At 41.9% G+C, this 19,580-nt stretch overlaps 1 protein-coding gene across 4 annotated transcripts in view; it reads right to left on the reverse strand.

Moving 5' to 3' along the window:
* Window positions 1-19,580, reverse strand: part of NFIA (nuclear factor I A) — a 399,012-nt gene that overhangs the window by 303,340 nt on the left and 76,092 nt on the right. Inside the window, exon 3 of one of the 4 annotated variants that reach the window (XM_070780245.1) lies at window positions 1-19,580. This exon is cut by the window's left edge and continues 82,685 nt beyond it; it is cut by the window's right edge and continues 50,935 nt beyond it. The exons of the other annotated variants lie outside the window; for them this stretch is intronic. The gene's annotated coding sequence lies outside the window, so the exon portion shown is untranslated. 4 annotated transcript variants of the gene reach the window in all.

Raw genomic sequence — 19,580 nt, forward strand, 5'->3', positions numbered from 1 at the left:
AGTTAGCCACAGACCTCTCCATCTGCGTAACACTCTCACCTTCCAGCTTGTCTTTTCCTTTAAGACACCTCACATCTGAGAGAGAAAAAAAAAAAGAGAGAGAGACAAAATGAAAGCTGCAAGATAATATAGCAGTGTTTCCAGTGAAGAACACGGTCACATCTCAAAGCCATCCCTCTCTGCATCGACTTCTCTCATCAGCTCTGTCCTAATCATCAATCTCTAACACGGAAGAATATTTACTGAGAACCCTCTAAGTGCTGGTCACTCTGCATCCATTACCTCACTTAATGCTAATCCCCTCAGGCATCACCCTGATCCTAGCCTGACAGAACAGAGACTAAGGCTGAGAGAAGTCATGTATTGAAGGTCACACACCTGGAAAGCACCCAGGCTGGGATATCTGGATACAAATCTCATGTTCCTTCCATGGCAGGCCCTTATCTCACAGAGGAAATGCTTAGGGGCCTCTTCACAGTCCTGCCCAGAGAGGTGAAAGAAAGGAAAAGAAGGGGAGCAAGGAAGAGTGAGGAATTGACTGAGGGCGGATAAAGCAATCCCCTACTCTTGCCTGGAGCGTAGATTTGAGGCCCCCATTAATGGAAAATCCTGGAGGAGCAAATGGCAACCACTCCAGTATTTGTGTCTAGAAAAATCCCATGGGCAGAGGAGCTTGGCAGGCTATAGTCCATGGGGTCGCAAAGAGTTGGACATGACTGATCGACTGAGCATAATGGAAAATGATTGCTTTTCCACCTCACACCTCAAACTCAAATACGAAAAACACCCCTAGTGAGAGTGTCTTTCTGATGTATCCCGTGCAGCACCTAAGGAATCCCACACAGGAATCACTTCTCAGTTGTCTTCACCATACATCTGCAGGGTGGCTACGGCCGATGAGAGATGATCATCCTTGGCCAGAGTGAGTTCTCGGTGGAGAAGTTAAGTGACTTGCCCACAATCACACAGGGAGTGAACCAGGGCAGGTGGCCAAGGCCCTTGACCCCCTTGGTCTTTTCTCATTTTACTTTTGAGCCAGCACAGCTCTCTCAGATCTGTTTCTCCCAGCAGACTTCTGTGTTGCTCAGCAAGAGCTGCCAATTTTTCTTTCCTAGATGAGCGCCGAACCTTCCAAGGGTATCAAAACAAACAGTGGAAAGAGCACTGGCCTTTGAGCCAGAATAAAATCTAGGGGGCTCGTGGCCCAGGCAGTTAGTGGTTGTGAAACGCTGGGCAGGACTTAGAAGCACTTGAAGTTTTAGGTTCCTCATCTGTGACTTGCAGGTAATACCTGCCCTCTCTACCCTCACGGAGCTGTCGGAAAAATCAAATGAGAGAATGGATGTGAAGTTCCTTATAAAACTGCAAATACCAGACAAATAGAAAGGATTATTATTTTTGGATTCAATAGACTTTCTCAATTGAACGAAGCCCTGTGTAGCTGGATGGTCAAGTTATGTTATAAATAACCAAGAAAAATGTTCTAGTTCCTGAAACAATTTTACCAGCCTGCTCGCTCCCATGAAAGGACACTGGTTGTAAAATGAATTAAATCAGCACTCTTTGCTATCTTCAGGACATAAATTGTTACTGGCTGAGGACAGGTAGGTGAATGGCTATTTTCAAAGGCATACATGCTTCTGACTATAAAAAGCTGACCTTCCCTAGTCTAGAACACAAGGGACAGGGCAAGACGGAAAAACAAAGGGGATGCCGGCTGGTTTTACAGCAGGAATTATCCAATATGGGCTGCCTTATCTCCAACAGTGGTTGAAAGAGCTCATGTGCTAAACTCAGCTTCTTGTTAAATATTTCAAAGACGCTAATGGAACCAAAAGATCAACTCTGCTATGCATCAACAGGCTGGCTTTATTAGAAATAAACCAATTAGAAATAAACTTCTAAATACAGCCTGCTTTAAATATGCATTTATAAAAACATACCCACCTTCATGCCATCCGTCCCCAGCAAACATGTGACTCATCTAAAACCTGCTGTCTTCGGGGACCCAGTCCTGTGCCTCTCTGACCATTTGCCTCCGGAATCATGGCCAGTCCAGCATTATTCTAATAACCTCTAAAGGTTCCTTTCTCTTTAGGAAGCAGAAATTCACTGCCAAACACACTGCTTCCATTCACAAGATTATTTACGGCACTGATAATTGAATTCCAGTCACATGACTAAGGAAGACTGGGTTCAGAGGGAAAAGAACCCAACCATAATTTCTAGAGAGATCCATAAATTACTGCTTTTCTTCCCTGGAGGTTGAAGTCCTTGGAGCTCTACGGATTCTTCCCTAGCACTTATTCTAAGTTTGGAATCATCACAGAAATTCCCCTCTCTGCACTCAGTGACAAAGCTGCTAAGGTAAATCCTTTGAAATTACCCTTTGCACCAAGCTCTTCAAAGTCTCTAAGGGGTGCAGAGGAAATCCTCCCTTTTTCAAGGATCAAATGCTGCTGTCTCCAGTAGGGCACACAGTTCCTAAGAGGACAGCAGCTTAGAATGAGGGGTCTAAAAGTGTTCAAAAGCACAGTCACCTTCACACCCACACCAGCACAGGACCTTGGCATGGTGGCCACAGCAAGGTACAGTTTCTTATTCCTTCTCAAAATAGATCAGCAGGGCATTTCCCTCATTTCTTTAAAGAAGACCTACCAAAAATTCTTCCTAGATAAGGAACTCCTCCTCCCAAATCATATATTCAGTGTTTTAACAAAAATGAGGCTTTAATGATTCAGTGTAGCCTGTATTATAGGTAACATTTGTGTCATACCATCCTTTGGCTCAACCAGACAAGAAATGTCACTATAGTTATTTTAAACATGGTTTTTAAATTATGTTTAAATTAAAATACAACAAATAGTGTCAATATGGAAGGAACATCAAACCTGGTTTTTTTTTCCCTCTAAGAAATGCCCTCTTAAATATATCACATTTCCATTTGCTTGGCTTTTTATTTCAAGTGTATGGGTTAGATGCCATCTTGCTATTGTAATACTTTGAGCCTGGAATAAATTTAGTATCTTGGAATTTTTTTCCACACTCCCTTTTACTTAATAATTTTAGAGAACATAATATACAGTGTTTGATAAAAGACTTGGAATAAAAGGAATTGAGAGAGTAAATAAATCTTCCAAGGTTACAGAGCAAATCCGGTATCTATTCAAAGGCCTTATACTATGTAGGCAAACTAAAAGTCATGTGTGCCTGTGAATGCGCGCACGTGCACACACATACACACACACACACACACACACACTCATAGAGCAAAGGTAAACACTGCATTAGCAACTTAGGTGTTATTTTCTATAAACTCTCTGTCTTTCCTATTTAGGGAAGAATACCCCTTCTTTCCCTTTCTCCTCTCTTTTAGGAAAATGAAACAGTCCAGTAGCTATTTTTTTAAAACAGCAACAACAACAAAGTCTGCTTCTTCCAAGCTTATCAAGACCAAACACCTTTGTAGCACACCATCACTGACGTCGGCACAGCTTGATGATAAGTGTCCAGCCGTTAAAAAGGCAGTGACACTAATTTTTGCTCTGCTCAGACCATCAAAGTACCAAAGTAAAGAAATTTACTACAGCACTCAATGAAGAACACCATTTTTCAGTTAAGTTCAAAATGTTACTAATAGGTATCCTTGTCACTTAGACAGCAACGGCAGTGGGGATACTCTTAGGCAAGAGTGCAGGTTAGGCTACAGTCTTAAACAACCAGAAATCCTACAGTGGCTAGCATACAGGGAAAATGCAAAATGCTATGACCACTGGCTGCCAAGCTGGGTTTCTGGGCTATCCCGATAGTGTAGGTCTTGGCTGTCATTTGCCCAGAAGCCCTACAGCTTCTTAGAGGTCACCTCAAGTTTTACCCTATACTCACATTTACAGACCTTCTTCCTACCCCATCAAAGTAAAAGGAAGTTTTAAGACGCTGCTATGGATCAGAGCTGTGAACCCGTCTAATCCCACCTACATTTTAGATCCTTCAGGGAGACAAGTGTGAACTTATTCATTCACTCAGCCTCTCTGGGGTCAGGGAAGCCTTTGGGAACTCAATGAAAGCTACAGTTGACAGGGTCTAGAAGTTGTAGTCAGTCAGCTACCACTCATGAAGATCTCTAGGGCACCCCTTGGGGTAGCATGAGGAGGCCAACATGGTATCCGCTGGTACTCAGTAAAGTTCTGATTGTCTGACCCATACCAACTGTCACCATACCTTCCAAGAAACACAGTAAATGCCCAAAGAGTACGTGGCTGAGGTAGTGGGAAAATCTTCCTTTATATACGCTCCCCTCCTCTCCCACACACACACAATCACAGTGTAATTGCCAATGACATAAATAACGCTACTTTTATTCAGATCCCAAAGAGGAAAGCTGACCTTTCCTGTCAAATTTAATCCAAAGAAAACTGATTTGGTCAACCAGTTTCACTCAGAAGATTTACTGAGCAGCTAACTATGTTTAAGAAGCCAAGGCTTGCAGAGGATACCAAAGAACTCTAAGACTGTTTCTACCCGTCGGGATTTCAGAACCAAATGGGGGAGAGAAAAGATCGAGATGTACTGACATCACAGGCCATGTTTCAAACCTTTGGTTTCTCCAGTAAATAACACACATCTGGCAAAAGCAGGCATTTAATAAATATCTGTCGACCACCGAACACTACTCAGTATATAAATACCTAAAATGCAAGGCAGAAAAACAATAATATGGAACCCAACCACAAGGTAAGGGAGGGAATTGCATTGGAAAGCGTGGACCCCTTTCCAAAATCACCACGTCCTGTTGGCGAGTCCGTGAAGATGTCAAGAAAGAATTGGCACTTAAAAAAAAACTGCAGGCTGAGGACAGACAGGATTCCTCTGGACAGAGATGTGAAAGTTAAAAGAGCATTCCTAGAGGGATGAACCGAGACAGCACAGTGTAAAGCGTCCTAGAAACACAGCACAAGTAATCATCTTTGACTGGAACACAGAATCATTTCGGGTGTGGGGAGATAAATATTTGGAATCCTCTATTCTGTGCTTGTTACACAGCTGGAAAAACCAGGCTTCAGACTATCTATGTTGCTTTTTAAGCTTGGGAAAAATGACTTGGGAGTATTTATCTAAAAGCTTTCAAGAGCCACTAAAATTACTTTTTTTTTCCCCCCTTTAGGGAGGAATCAACTCAATTTTGTAAATAATAGATCTCCTTAAACAGAGTCCGAGCTAAGTTTAACAAATTGCCATTTTATTAATTTAGGCTTCCCCCAAACAGGTCTGATACGAGCAACAGGTTTGTTCTTTGTTTTTTTTTTGTAGCCACATCTTGTCACCAGCAAAATTAGGATAAGGCGGACTTTGTTTTCTAAATAAATGTGGGGCCTTCCATAAGCAAAGGAAGCTAGTCACGCTGCAAAAAAAAAAAAAGCTGGTAAGTGGGTTAAAAAAAAATACTCCACAACCATTCATAATTAAGCTTTCAAAAAACTGTGATCAGAGCTATGGGCTTAAAGAAAACACCCAAAACCGCTATAGCCAGGGCTTAATTTTTCAACCCCTAGAAAAGAGATAAGTCACCTCCATCCTAGAGGCAGGCACTAGTCTCAGGGTACCACAAATAAAATGCCATTTTAAAGAAGTATAACAAGAGAAATTTTCACTCATTATCTTCAAGAATCATAGCCATGGAAGATGTTAGGGCCCATAATCTCTACATAGCTCCAGTGTGCAAAACTAAAACTGTCTCTTAAAGAGATCTCAAAAAGATATATTTTTTTAAAGGCTCACCCAGCTATGTATTTAGTTTATGTTGTAAATAATGCTCTTTTATTTTTATTTGATCTTTAAAGTAAAAGCACAATTTACTTCAGTACTTCTGTGTCCAACACTATAATCTTTCCAACTATCTCTCTCAATATATATCTACAGTAGACATGCACACACAGTAGACAAACTTCTACATAGGCAGAGATTAGCTGCTATGAAAAATTATATAAATATAAGTCAATTCTTGTACCTCCACAAAAACATCACTTTTTAAAAAGCCTTATAGTTGGTCTCTGTATTGGTTAAGACCTCACATATATCAGTGTGAGTTAATTCCACAACCTTGTATAATTATTGATGCCTTAATATCATAAATGTATTTGTCAAACTTGGCTGATATATGAGGAAACCCAGAAATCTTTTAGTAAAAAGCTCTGACCCCACAGTCTCCCACTGGCCCTTCCATAGTCCTTTGATCCATCATGTAAATGCAAGGTATCAATTGTCATGAAATCTTCATAATCTTATTTCTACAACAAAATCTGTATATGTGGAGAGCATCCAACACTGTAATTTAAATAACCTTTAGGATCTGAGCTGGGGGGATTTCCAGGCACACCCAGAAATCTACTGGAGATAAGGATAAGCTATGACACGCTTCTGAAAGATTGGAGACAGAGGAAATGAAATTAAAAGAAAACTAAAAGGATCATAACACCTAAAACCTGCAAATGTTTTCATGGAAAATAACACAATTTCTGCCTCACAGAAATAACAGGATTAATAGTTGCACGTCTGTCTCTTACTCCAAGAACCTTTTCTAAACTATTTCAAATAAATACATAAAGGACTGATTTTTAAACCCATGTAAATTCTTAGAGACAATGCACATTGACTTAATTATAATCAATAAAATCTACAGAGGTTGAGGCAAACCAGCAGGAATGTTGCTACCAAAAAGCATGGAATAAAAATCACTCCGTGGCTCCCTTTGTACGCAACACTGATATGACCTTAATAAATATTTCATAGCTTTCAGTGAATAACCAAGCATCAAGATGGCAAATTTTAATAGCTAGGAAATAATATAATAATGACTCCGCTAAGAAAATGCTTCCTTTATATCAAAGTAAACTTACTCTAACTTCTAGTCTTGGTTTCTAAAACTCACTCCGAATCAGTACATGGGACTAAAGGACGGCACCCTTCTCTCTCCTTTCTATATACAGACTGATGTGTTGTTTAGAGAGCTTCTACAGGGAACTTTTCTCACTACAGCAACGTTAGAAACGTCCTATGAAAAAAAGATGTAAGTTTTTCAAGGGCAAAAACATTTTCTTTCCATTTCCATGCAAAGCAAGTGCTCAACCAGCGTTCCTGGATGGACTGTCTTTAGGGATGGGGAGCAGTCAGGTTGAGTGAGTGACAGCCTACACGGAGGCCCCAGGTTTCCTTCATGACGTGTAATTAGTAGCTCAGAGTCCATATCCTGTAAGTAGCTTGGATTGTTCCTTTGCTAAGTACATTAACCCACATTTAAGTTAATCTGCTATTTTTCTCCTCACTCACTCAATGCAGGTACAACAGGGGAAAGAGAATGAGTGTGGCACACAGACAGAGCTAGGTTTAAACTCAATTCCAGAACATTCTGTGTGCCCCAGGCAAGTGAGTCATTTGGAGGACTCAGAGCTCTGGTGTCCACAGAAAGGAAAAAGAGGTTGCAATAGCCAATCTGTGACAGATATGAGGAGTAAAGATAGTAAGTTTAAAACATCCAGCACACAATCTCTCACAAATAGAGCTGTCTACTAAACAGAAATGCACTATAATTTGCCCATACAGAGAAGTCTCCTGTTCTTTTCCTTGTCTCTAAAATAGTCTCTCACTGGGAATTTCCTGGCAGTCCAGTAGTTAGGGCATGCTCAGTAGTGTCCAATTCTTTGTAACACCATGGACTGTAGCCTGCCAGGCTCCTCTGTCCACAGGGTTTTCCCAGGCAAGAAGACTGGACTGGGTTGCCATTTCTTCCTCTAGGAGATCTTCCCAACCCAGGAATCGAACCTGCATCTCCTATATTGCAGGTAGATTTTTTTACTGCTGAGCCAGAGTGGTTAGGACTCTGCATTTTCACTGCCAAGGGCCCAGGTTCAATCCCTGTGGGGAATGAAGATTCTGTAAGCCACATGGCACAGTCAAAAAAAAAAAGGAAAATTCATTTAAAACATAAAATCGTCCCTCACTACACTTCTAAAGTAGATTTTGATACAACATCTAGTAAATATATTTAAACGTAAACAGATTATTTACAGTAGTGGACTGGTTCACCTATTCACCTATCTATTGATCCCCTTAAATCATTTCAAAAGGTTGTCTCAGCATCAGTTCAGTTCAGTTCAGTCGCTCAGTCATGTCTGACTCTTTGCAACCCCATGAATCGCAGCACGCCAGGCCTCCCTGTCCATCACCAACTCCCGGAGTTCACCCAGACTCACGTCCATGGAGTCGGTGATGCCAGCTAGCCATCTCATCCTCTGTCGTCCCCTTCTCCTCCTGCCCCCAATCCCTCCCAGCATCAGAGTCTTCTCCAATGAGTCAACTCTTCGCATGAGGTGGCCAAAGTACTGGAGTTTCAGCTTTAGCATCATTCCTTCCAAAGAAATCCCGGGGCTGATCCCCTTCCCCTGATAAAAAAGTTTTGGTTTTTATCTTAGAGTGTATGGTTACTGAAATATTTAATTATCCTAGTGTTATTAGGGATTTCACTGACTTGCAGGGCCTGACAAAGTGATTATACATTGGAATTACATGAGTGCTGTAAAGTTCAGTTTCCATGCTTCCAGGTACTTGGCAGGTGGCCATCCACAGTCCCTAGACTCTACAACACCCTCCTACAATGAGGATAAACCCTTCAGACTATCAGGAGTTGTTTTGTTTGGGGTTTTTCTTTTCTTTTTTTAATTGACATCAGGGTCATGAAAACCCAAATTTTATAGCCCTGAGAAGAAATGATCAGGATCGAAATGGCAAAAATATTTTCCCTCAGTTTATATACACATGGTGGCTTCTCAAATTTGTCAAGGACACTGAAGAACAGCTAACTCAGCAGTAAAGCTGCAAAAAGTATAAGCAAAAATATTACAAAAGATCTGATTGACTAGAGTCAAACAGACTTGGTTTTCCTTAGCATATGCGTGTTGCTGTTTGTTGTTGTCGCTAAGTCGTGTCTGACTCTTTTGTGACCCCATGGACTGGAGCATGCCAAGCTCCTCTGTCCAAGGGATTTCCCAGGCAAGAATACTGGAGTGGGTAGCCATTTCCTCCTCCAGGGCATCTTCCTGACCCAGGGACTGAATCTGCGTCTCCTGCACTGGCAGGCAAATCCTTTACCACTGAGCCACCAGGGAAGCCCTAGTGTATAACCTTTCTAAAAATTAAATAAAGTCTTGCTATGTTCCCTCAGCAGTTTCCTCATTGCTAGCAATGACCTATCTCATACAATACAATACCACTGAATAAAAAGAAAACAAAGCACTGGCCTTGCCCCAAAGGATACTTTCCCTTCACAAGGCTCAAATCTGGAGATTTCTGATATACACTGGAGGTCACGGGGTCTCCAGGCCCTGCAGCTGGGTTTCCTGTCGAGCTAGTTGCCAGGGCGGGCACTGTTCCTTGGTAAATACCACAGCCACTTTACTACCTCCTCTGCCCACTGCAATCACTGCCCACTACAGGGGCTGGCAAGCTGCACAACTACTTCCCCGAATTTCCCTGCAGCAAGTGACCCTGTTTTAACGGGTGAGTAAGGAGAGGCCACCTGTATCGTTTCTGGGGAACTTTCTCGTTCCCTAATAAACGAAACAAATTAGTCCAGATGACCCATCTCCCTCATCATCCTCCCCTAAACATACATATGGCAACCGTAACATAGCAAGAATTACAAAGTAAGTCAACAGATAAAGAATGTCAGGGGAAGAAAAATGGAAAATGCCTAGATTCTTGTTGGCATGCGTGCTCAGTTGCTCAGCTGGGTCTGACTCTTTTGCAACCCTTTGGACTATAGCTTGCCAGGCTCCTCTGTCCATGGAATTTTTCAGGCAAGACTACTAGAGTGGGTTACCATTTCCTCTTCCCAAACCAGGAATCGAACCCATGTCTCCTGTGTCTCCTGCATTAGCAAGGAGGTTCTTTACCACTACACCACCTGGGAAGCCCCATTCCTGTTGGCATCAGTGAACAAATAAACCCACTTGAACTGCTGCATCTGAACTTCCATGCCGTAAGAAAAATAAATTTGTGTTGAGACCACTAATTTTTGTTTCTTGCAGCCAACAGCATTCTCAAGACACAGCTGCCATTATTTCAAACATTTTTTGATTCACATATTGAAATGTGGATTTCCAGATTCTTAAAAACAATAATTGGGGGAATTCCCTGGGGGTCCAGTGGTTAGGATTTTCTGCTCTCATCACTGGCCATGCACTTGGGCCTGTCCAGAGCTAGGAGTTCTAGCCATGTTTGTTGCTGCACCTGCAGAGTTCAGAGCCTTACCAGAGGCCAGGAGGCCTCCTGAGCCTGGCATGCCCTTCCTGGATCTGTTGGGATTTTCTGTATGTGTTTCCAAAAAGGAAAGACAATGTGATGGTAATAATACTGACTGATATGAATACAACTTACTGGGACTTCACTCAGTCTAGATGGGTGAAATGCTCTACAAATACAATGCCACTTAATCCTGAAAACAAAAATATTAGGGAGCATTATTACTTTTATTTTTAAAAATAAAATGATTCTCAGAAAAAATAACTGATCCAAAAATCATACAGCTAACAAACAGGGAATAGAGAATTTAAATCTAAGTCTTTCTGACAATAAGACACATACTATTAACCACAGGTTACACTGTTCCACAAAGATGGAACCAAAAATATCAGATTTTTTTTGAGAAATGCTCCATAAACTTTCTCAGATTCTACATCTCATTTCTATGTAACTACATTCTAAAATGAATATTATGTCAAGTATTTGATTTTTAATGCCCATTAGTATCAGTCTTGATTCCGGTATAGAATTCTTTTTCAAAAGGCATTTCCTTCTTAAGTGTAACTGACCTGGTACAGTAAACTCTCAAGATTCAAAAGTGACTCATTTCCAAAGCTCCACACATTAGCAGCTGGTATTATTCAATCTGAGATTTAAATTTATAATGTACTCTTGATAATGTACTCCCAATACATTTTTCACTTCTCTATCTCTTGAATGACACAAGATAAAAGATCTTTAAGGTATAAATATTTTATATAAACTTTCACTCTGTTTTTCCTCAGCCATTTTCCATTTGCACACACTAGACATCATGAAAAAAAAAAAGGATGAAAGAGTTTTATGGATTGTGTTGGGGGGGCTGAGAACTGCTTATCCATTCTGCTGCGGCAGCAGACACCACAGCGACTGGCCTAACGGCCCGTGCTGGCTAATCAGAATGTTCCAGCCTAAATGGAGTCTGATTCAAAGTACTGTTTTTCCATGGGCCAGAGAGTGGGCTGGAAGAGCAAGCATCCCCAGCATCATCTATAGTAACAGTAGGCTTGTGTCAGGCCCTCATAGAGCCAATGGAACCTGGTCCTGGGCTACTTTGTTCATCCAGAAGGGGTAGGACGCAGCCATCCCTCCCAGGGAGGATACAGAGCAGAGGGCTTACCAGAAATCAGAAGACTCTAACCAGGCATGTGGCTTTTGAAAACTCATTATTAAGTCCAAGTCTTTCATATTTGTAAAATGAAGAGTTTGAAGGATTTCAAACGGTCCACACAGATCCCCTAGGGATTTGTTACTCAAATTACGTCAATGTATCGTGTAACACCTCCGGAGTTAATTTTTTAAAAAATGCAGTCTCAAACCCTTCCCTGGACTTACAGAATCATAATCTGCATGTAACAAGTTTCCCAGGTGATTCCTTGCCCCAGGGGTCGACTCAAACAGAAGCTGTTCTGGAAGAGAAGTGGCAAAGCCAACAGATTCCAGTACCCCTACATTCTCCAGTTTTATATATAGTAAGATATGTGCAAATAGACAGATAGACAGCACTCCCCCATGAATTTAGTTGTGAAGATAAGCTCTCTGTTTAAGAAAAATCTGAAACCACTGGATAAAATTATCTACAAGGTTCTTCATAACTGCAGAGTTTCAGTTGAGCTCAGTCCATGAGTTTCACTTCAGTTCAGTCGCTCAGCTGTGTCTGACTCTTTGAGACCCCATGGACTGCCGCACGCCAGGCCTCCCTGTCCATCACCAACTCCTGGAGTTCACTCAAACTCATGTCCATTGAGTCGGTGATGCCATCCAACTATGTCTTCCTCTGTTGTCTCCTCCTCCCACCTTTGATCTTTCCCAGCATCAGGGTCTTTTCAAATGAATCAGCTCTTCACATGAGGTGGCCAAAGTATTGGAGTTTCAGCTTCAATTATCAGTCCTTCCAATGAACACCATGACTGGTCTCCTTTAGGATGGACTGGCTGGATCTCCTTGCAGTCCAAGGGACTCTCAAGAGTCTTCTCCAACACCACAGTTCAAAAGCATCAATTCTTCAGCACTCAGCTTTCTTTATAGTCCAACTCTCATATCCATACATGACCACTGGAAAAACCATAGCCTTGACAAGACGGACCTTTGTTGACAAAGCAATGTCTCTGATTTTTAATATGCTGTCTAGGTTGGTCATAACTTTCCTTCCAAGGAGTAAGTGTCTTTTAATTTCAGGGCTGCAATAATCATCTGCAGTGATTTTGGAGCCCAAAAAAATAAAGTCAGCCACTGTTTCCCCATCTATTTCCCATGAAGTGATGGGACTGGACACCATGATCTTAGTTTTCTGAATGTTGAGCTTTAAGCCAACTTTTTCACTCTCCACTTTCACTTTCATCAAGAGGCTCTTTAGTTTTTCTTCACTTTTTGCCATAAGTATCATCTGCATATCTGAGGTTATTGATATTTCTCCCAGCAGTCTTAATTCCAGCTTGTGCTTCCTCCAGCCCAGCGTTTCTCATGATGTACTCTGCATATAAGTTAAATAAGCAGGGTGACAATATACAGCCTTGACATACTCCTTTTCCTATTTGGAACCAGTCTGTTGTTCCATGTCCAGTTCTAACTGTTGCTTCCTGACCTGCATATGTTTCTCAAGAGGCAGGTCAGGTGGTCTCGTATTCCCACCTCTTTCAGAATTTTCCACAGTTTACTGTGATCCACACAGTCAAAGGCTTTGGCATAGTCAATAAAGCAGAAATAGATGTTTTTCTGGAACTCTCTTGCTTTTTCTATGATCCAGAGGATGTTGGCAATTTAATCTCTGGTTCCTCTGCCTTTTCTAAAACCAGCCTGAACATCTGGAAGTTCACGGTTTACGTATTGCTGAAGCCTGGCGTGGAGAATTTTGAGCATTACCTTACTAGCGTGTGAGAGGAGTGCAATTGTGCGGTAGTTTGAGCATTCTTTGGCATTGCCTTTCTTTGGGATTGGAATCAAAACTGACCTTCTCCAGTCCTGTGGCCTCTTCTGAGTTTTCCAAATTTGCTGACATATTGAGTGCACTTTCACAGCATCATCTTTTAGGATCTGAAATAGCTCAACTGGAATTCCATAACCTCCACTAGCTTTGTTCGTAGTGATGCTTCCTTCCTAAGGCCCACTTAACTTCACATTCCAGGATGTCTGGCTCATATGCTTAAGGGGCTTCCCTGGTGGTTCTGATGGTAAAGAATTTGCCTGCAGTGTGGGAGACCTAGGTTTATTCCCTGGGTCAGGAAGATCCCCTGGAGAAGGGAATGGCTACTCACTTTAGTATTCTTGCCTAGAAAATTCCATGGACAGAGAAGCCTGGCAGGATACAGTCCATGGGGGTCACAAAGAGTCAGTCATGACTTAGCGACTAACACTTTCACTTCACTTTCATACTCATATGCACTGTACATATATATTTATTCCTATATTGCTCACACATATACATATATGCCAGGTGGAACTAGTGGTAAAGAACCTGCCTGCTAATGCAGGAGATGTAAAGAGATGCGGGTTCAATCGCCAGGTCAGGAAGATCCCCTGGAGGAGGGCACAGCAACCCACTCCAGTATTCTTACCTAAAGAATCCCTTGGACAAAGGAACCTGAGTTGCTACAGTCCACAGGGTCACAAAGAATCAGACATGACTGAAGCGACTTAGCATGAACGCACGCATACACATGTATATCTATATGCAAACAGAAAGAGGGGCTCAAGCGACTGTGCATCTCACCCTCCTATCTGCTCTACTTTTGACAGAGTCTCCAAGTTCTTTCCTCACTGCTCAGCTGCCTCTTGTTTGTTTTCACTCGCCAAACTCAAGCAGCTACCCATTATGCTTTATTTGCTGCTGTGGAGACTTGCATAGATATTGTTAGGCTTCACTGAGGGTCTCTTCTGAGCATAAAGCTCATGAGTTTTAGTTTGAACTTGATAAAATCTACTTTGGACAACTGGAGGCTGGTTTTGCTTTTTTGTAATTTTCAGATGTGTTTCCTAATATAAAAACAAACAAACTCTAAAACTGCAAGTATGTGAAGTTTAACTGTAAGTGACTTTACAACAATCGTGTATTGTACTCTCGGTTCTCATCTCACACCTATCCACCCTTCGCAAACAGACTGCAGTCACCTTTGTGAAAGTGCTCAAAAACTCCGAAAAGTGTTTAAGACAGTGCTGGGTTAGGCTGACAACCATTGGGGCAGCAGGAGAGCAAAGAGGAGGATGGACAAGAACTCCTGGGTCTACACTCTGTCTCAATCAGGTTTCACGGGTCACTGAAACAGCCCCAAAGCTGGGATTAGCTAAAAAGGCATAGGTCAATGCAGCAATATTCTATTCCGACCTCTAGGGAGGTAAATATGGAGCCAAAGATGGAGAAGCTGTATACAGTCAGCAAAAACAAGACCAGGAGCTGACTGCGGCTCAGACCATGAACTCCTTATTGCCAAATTCAGACTTAAATTGAAGAAAGTAGGGGAAACCACTAGACCATTCAGGTATGACCTAAATCAAATCTCTTATGATTATACAGTGGAAGTGAGAAATAGATTTAAGGGCCTGGATCTGATAGACAGTGCCTGATGAACTATGGAATGAAGTTCGTGACACTGTCCAGGAGACAGGGATCAAGACCATCCCCATGGAAAAGAAATGCAAAAAAGCAAAATAGCTGTCTGGGGAGGCCTTACAAATAGCTGTGAAAAGAAGAGAAGCAAAAAGCATAGGAGAAAAGGAAAGATATAAACATCTGAATGCAGAGTTCCAAAGAACAGTAAGAAGAGATAAGAAAGCCTTCTTCAGCGATCAATGCAAAGAAATAGAGGGAAACAACAGAATGGGAAAGACTAGAGATCTCTTCAAGAAAATCAGAGATACCAAAGGAACATTTCATGCAAATATGGGCTCGATAAAGAACAGAAATGGTATGAACCTAACAGAAGCAGAAGATATTAAGAAGAGATGGCAAGAATACACAGAAGAACTGTATAAAAAAGATCTTCACGACCCAGATAATCACGATGGTGTGATCACTCACCTAGAGCCAGACATCCTGGAATGTGAAGTCAAGTGGGCCTTAGAAAGCATCACTATGAACAAAGCTAGTGGAGGGGATGGAATTCCAGTTGAGCTATTCCAAATCCTGAAAGATGATGCTGTGAAAGTGCTGCACTCAATATGCCAGCAAATTTGGAAAACTCAGCAGTGGCCACAGGACTGGAAAAGGTCAGTTTTCATTCCAACCCCAAAGAAAGGCAATGCCAAAGAATGCTCAAACTACCACACAATTGCACTCCTCTCACACGCTAGTAAAGTAATGCTTAAAATTCTCTAAGCCAGGGTCAGCAATATGTGAACCGTGAACTTCCTGATGTTCAAGCTGGTTTTAGAAAAGGCAGAGGAACCAGAGAGCAAATTGCCAACATCCGCTGGATCATGGAAAAAGCAAGAGAGTTCCAGAAAAACATCTATTTCTGCTTTACTGACTATGCCAAAGTCTTTGACTGTGTGGATCACAATAAACTGTGGAAAATTCTTCAAGAGATGGGAATACCAGACCACCTGATCTGCTTCTTGAGAAATTTGTATGCAGGTCAGGAAGCAACAGTTAGAACTGGACATGGAACAACAGACTGGTTCCAAATAGGAAAAGGAGTACATCAAGGCTGTATATTGTCACCCTGCTTATTTAACTTATATGCAGAGTACATCATGAGAAACGCTGGGCTGGAAGAAGCACAAGCTGGAATCAAGTTTGCCGGGAGAAATATCAATAACCTCAGATATGCAGATGACACCACCCTTATGGCAGAAAGTGAAGAGGAACTCAAAAGCCTCTTGATGAAAGTGAAAGTGGAGAGTGAAAAAGTTGGCTTAAAGCTCAACATTCAGAAAACGAAGACCATGGCATCCGGTCCCATCACTTCATGGGAAATAGATGGGAAAACAGTGGAAACAGTGTCAGACTTTATTTGGGGGGCTCCAAAATCACTGCAGATGGTGATTGCAGCCATGAAATTAAAAGATGCTTCCTCCTTGGAAGGAAAGTTATGACCAACCTAGATAGCATATTCAAAAGCAGAGACATTACTTTGCCAACAAAGGTTCGTCTAGTCAAGGCTATGGTTTTTCCTGTGGTCATGTATGGATGTGAGAGCTGGATTGTGAAGAAGGCTGAGCGCCGAAGAATTGATGCTTTTGAACTGTGGTGTTGGAGAAGACTCTTGAGAGTCCCTTGGACTGCAAGGAGATCCAACCAGTCCATTCTGAAGGAGGTCAGCCCTGGGATTTCTTTGGAAGGAATGATGCTAAAGCTGAAACTCCAGTACTTTGGCCACCTCATGCGAAGAGTTGACTCATGGGAAAAGACTCTGATGCTGGGAGGGATTGGGGGCAGGAGGAGAAGGGGACGACAGAGGATGAGATGGCTGGCTGGCATCACTGACTCGATGGACATGAGTCTGAGTGAACTCCAGGAGTTGGTGATGGACAGGGAGGCCTGGCGTGCTGGGATTCATGGGGTCGCAAAGAGTCGGACACGACTGAGTGACTGATCTGATCTGAGGGAGGTAAAGCTTAAATCCCCAGGTGTTCATCCCACCTTTCCCGTCTCAGTGACCACCGTTGGGGAACCCCCAACTCTTCTTTGAGCCTATGAGACATCAGATCACACAAAATTTAGCCTGGAAATCCACATTTCTACCAAGTTCCCAAGGGATGCTGATGCTGCTGGTCTTGAGACCACACTTGAGAGGTCTGCTAATCCAGGTCAAGCCCTTATTTTAAAGATGAGACAGTGAGGGACCTGCAGGGTGAACCTGATGTGGCCAAAGGCAGCACAGAGTAGATGTGAGGGAAGGAAGGATTCCAGTCCCTCTCACAATTCAGGGCGCTTCCCATCACAGAGCAGCTCATGCTGGTTTGAGGAAAGGTATTCCAAGAATGTCTTTATCTATAAACAAAGATCCTTGATGTCTTCTAACTTATGCAGCCTTTTAAAATTTCATCTACATTATCTCATTTGATTCTCATAACAATCTGATGAGGCAGGGAGAGTAAAAATTAACCTCCCTATTTAGAGATTAGGAAGCAGAGAGGTAGAGTCATTATATGGTGTATCCAAAACCACAAAGTTAGTTAAGTGCTCTAACGGATCGGCTCCTTCGCATTCAAGGTGTTGTCTGGGGTCCACCATGGACATCCCAGGAAGCTTGTTAGACTCTTGCAGAGAAACTTGCAGAATCTCAGGGTGCACCACAGGCCCACTGACTCTGAATCTGCAATTTAACAATCTCCCCAGTTGATCTCATACACACATTAAAGTTTGAAAAGCCCTAGTATAGACAGGCCTAGAAACCAGGTCATCTAATTCCAAGATCGATGCCTTTTCTCCCCTTTTCTCTCCCTCTCTGAAAGTACTGGTCAGTGTCCTATTTTGACTTCTCTTCCAACAGAGCCTAATTAAGAAGCTAACTCTCACCAGGGAAAGGACACTTAACAGTGTTTGCCTTAAAAATATATATTATACCAGGTCAAATTACCTTTATTACCAGTCTTGGTAATTCCTCTGTAGTCATTTTCTTGACTGATGTATAGACCCCTATGAAATGAATCCTCTGAGAAGAAGATGGTAAAAAAACAAGACAGTGATCAATGGATTCAATTAGTTACAGTAGAATTCTACCTAGATGATCAAGATGCAATGCAACTACTCCAGGGTGGCTAAAATACTTTACCCAGGGAGTATACCACTTCTTTCCCACATTCTTCAACTATTAAGTTCAGGAAAGCACAAAACAGCTGCTCCTAAGGCACCTGGGAAAATAGCCACAATAAACGCAAGGCTTCTCACAACTGGAAGTATTTAAATACTGTTTTAATGGCCCAGGCAAGATGACAACTGCATTTCTTCACACACAGGAAGTGTTATACAGACCAATTTCTCTAATGACAGCAAAGAAACCCCTCTCACGACACTCCGTCAACCAAGGATTAACTCAGTGGTTACTGTAAGACCACAGTTCTGAAACACGTATGCCAATTTTTCCCTTCAACTTTTCAAATCAATTATTTCAACTGAGATTCTTTGTGGAACAGAAACCAGACCGTGGATATAGTGTACCTGTGAAAAACTGTTTAATTCAGTGTGGCAAAATGTAAATGCACATGATTTCTTTTAAAATATATCAATCCTAGGAACTGGGAGGAGTAAAAACACACGAGGGTGTTCGGGTTTTGTTTTTGTTTGTTTGGTCATTTCCGAGTGGTTCTGTGCAAACACACGATGAGTTAATCGGGGTGGTGAGATTCCAATCATTAAAATGAACACTGAGGGCGCAGATACACCCATTATAATCCCCGAGCAGGTCAGCGTAACTAACAACACCTCTGCAACGCGCAAACGATCATTTTAGAAAGATGCACTTCTCCTAAAAGGAAGCTTTCTCACCTAGTTGAAAAACAATGTGATGAATTAATAAAGCTGATCAAGTGATTTAACAGAATCCACAATCTTCATCTTATTATTTTCAAAGATTAAAAGGCTTTTCCACCAACAGCCAATTGTCTCCATTTGTCCAGGAACAATAAAATCTGATTGACTGTGATCTACCTACGCTGAGATAATTTGGCATAGGCCTATCTTTAATTCTCCTTGTGTTTCTTCCTCAAGATACACAAAGCTGTTAGTGGTTTATCCCTCTGAAACCTGAGGGCTCATGTAAATAACTTTTAACAGTGAGATCGCACATAACCATTTACAGAGCAGTGTGGCATAATGCAATTCAAAGTTGTTCTTGATTTAAAATGTTTCAAGTCCAACTACAGTGTCAGCCTGCCCAGAGAAATCTCTTATAAAAGTTTTCACACTCTGTTGGGTTAAGAGACAGTGGGTATTAATCCTATGGCTTCTACGCCAAGCTTCCTTTTTGTGGTCAGCAGAGAAGCTCTGTGGTTGGTCTGAAGGAGTCCAAAGTCTTTTTTCTGTGTTAAAACAAGGGAAAGTGGGCCGGTTACAGAGTAAAAGAAAAACCACAGCCAGCTCACTCTGCTGTAGCTTTTCCCTTAAATGTGGCCTAGAGCAAATCTGCTTTCCAAAAAAAGGTTTAATTTAAACCATACACAGTGCTGCAGGCTGCCACGTTTCCAAACTCAACATTCCTTTCTAATCTATGCACTTCAGAACCAACATACTCTGTTTCCAATGGTACTCAGACGAGCTTTAATAAATAAAATATCACTGCCCATCCATTACTTAATTTGATAATAAT

Source organism: Bos indicus, chromosome 3 (genome assembly GCF_029378745.1).
Source record: "Bos indicus isolate NIAB-ARS_2022 breed Sahiwal x Tharparkar chromosome 3, NIAB-ARS_B.indTharparkar_mat_pri_1.0, whole genome shotgun sequence".
Classification (NCBI taxonomy): Eukaryota; Metazoa; Chordata; class Mammalia; order Artiodactyla; family Bovidae; genus Bos; species Bos indicus.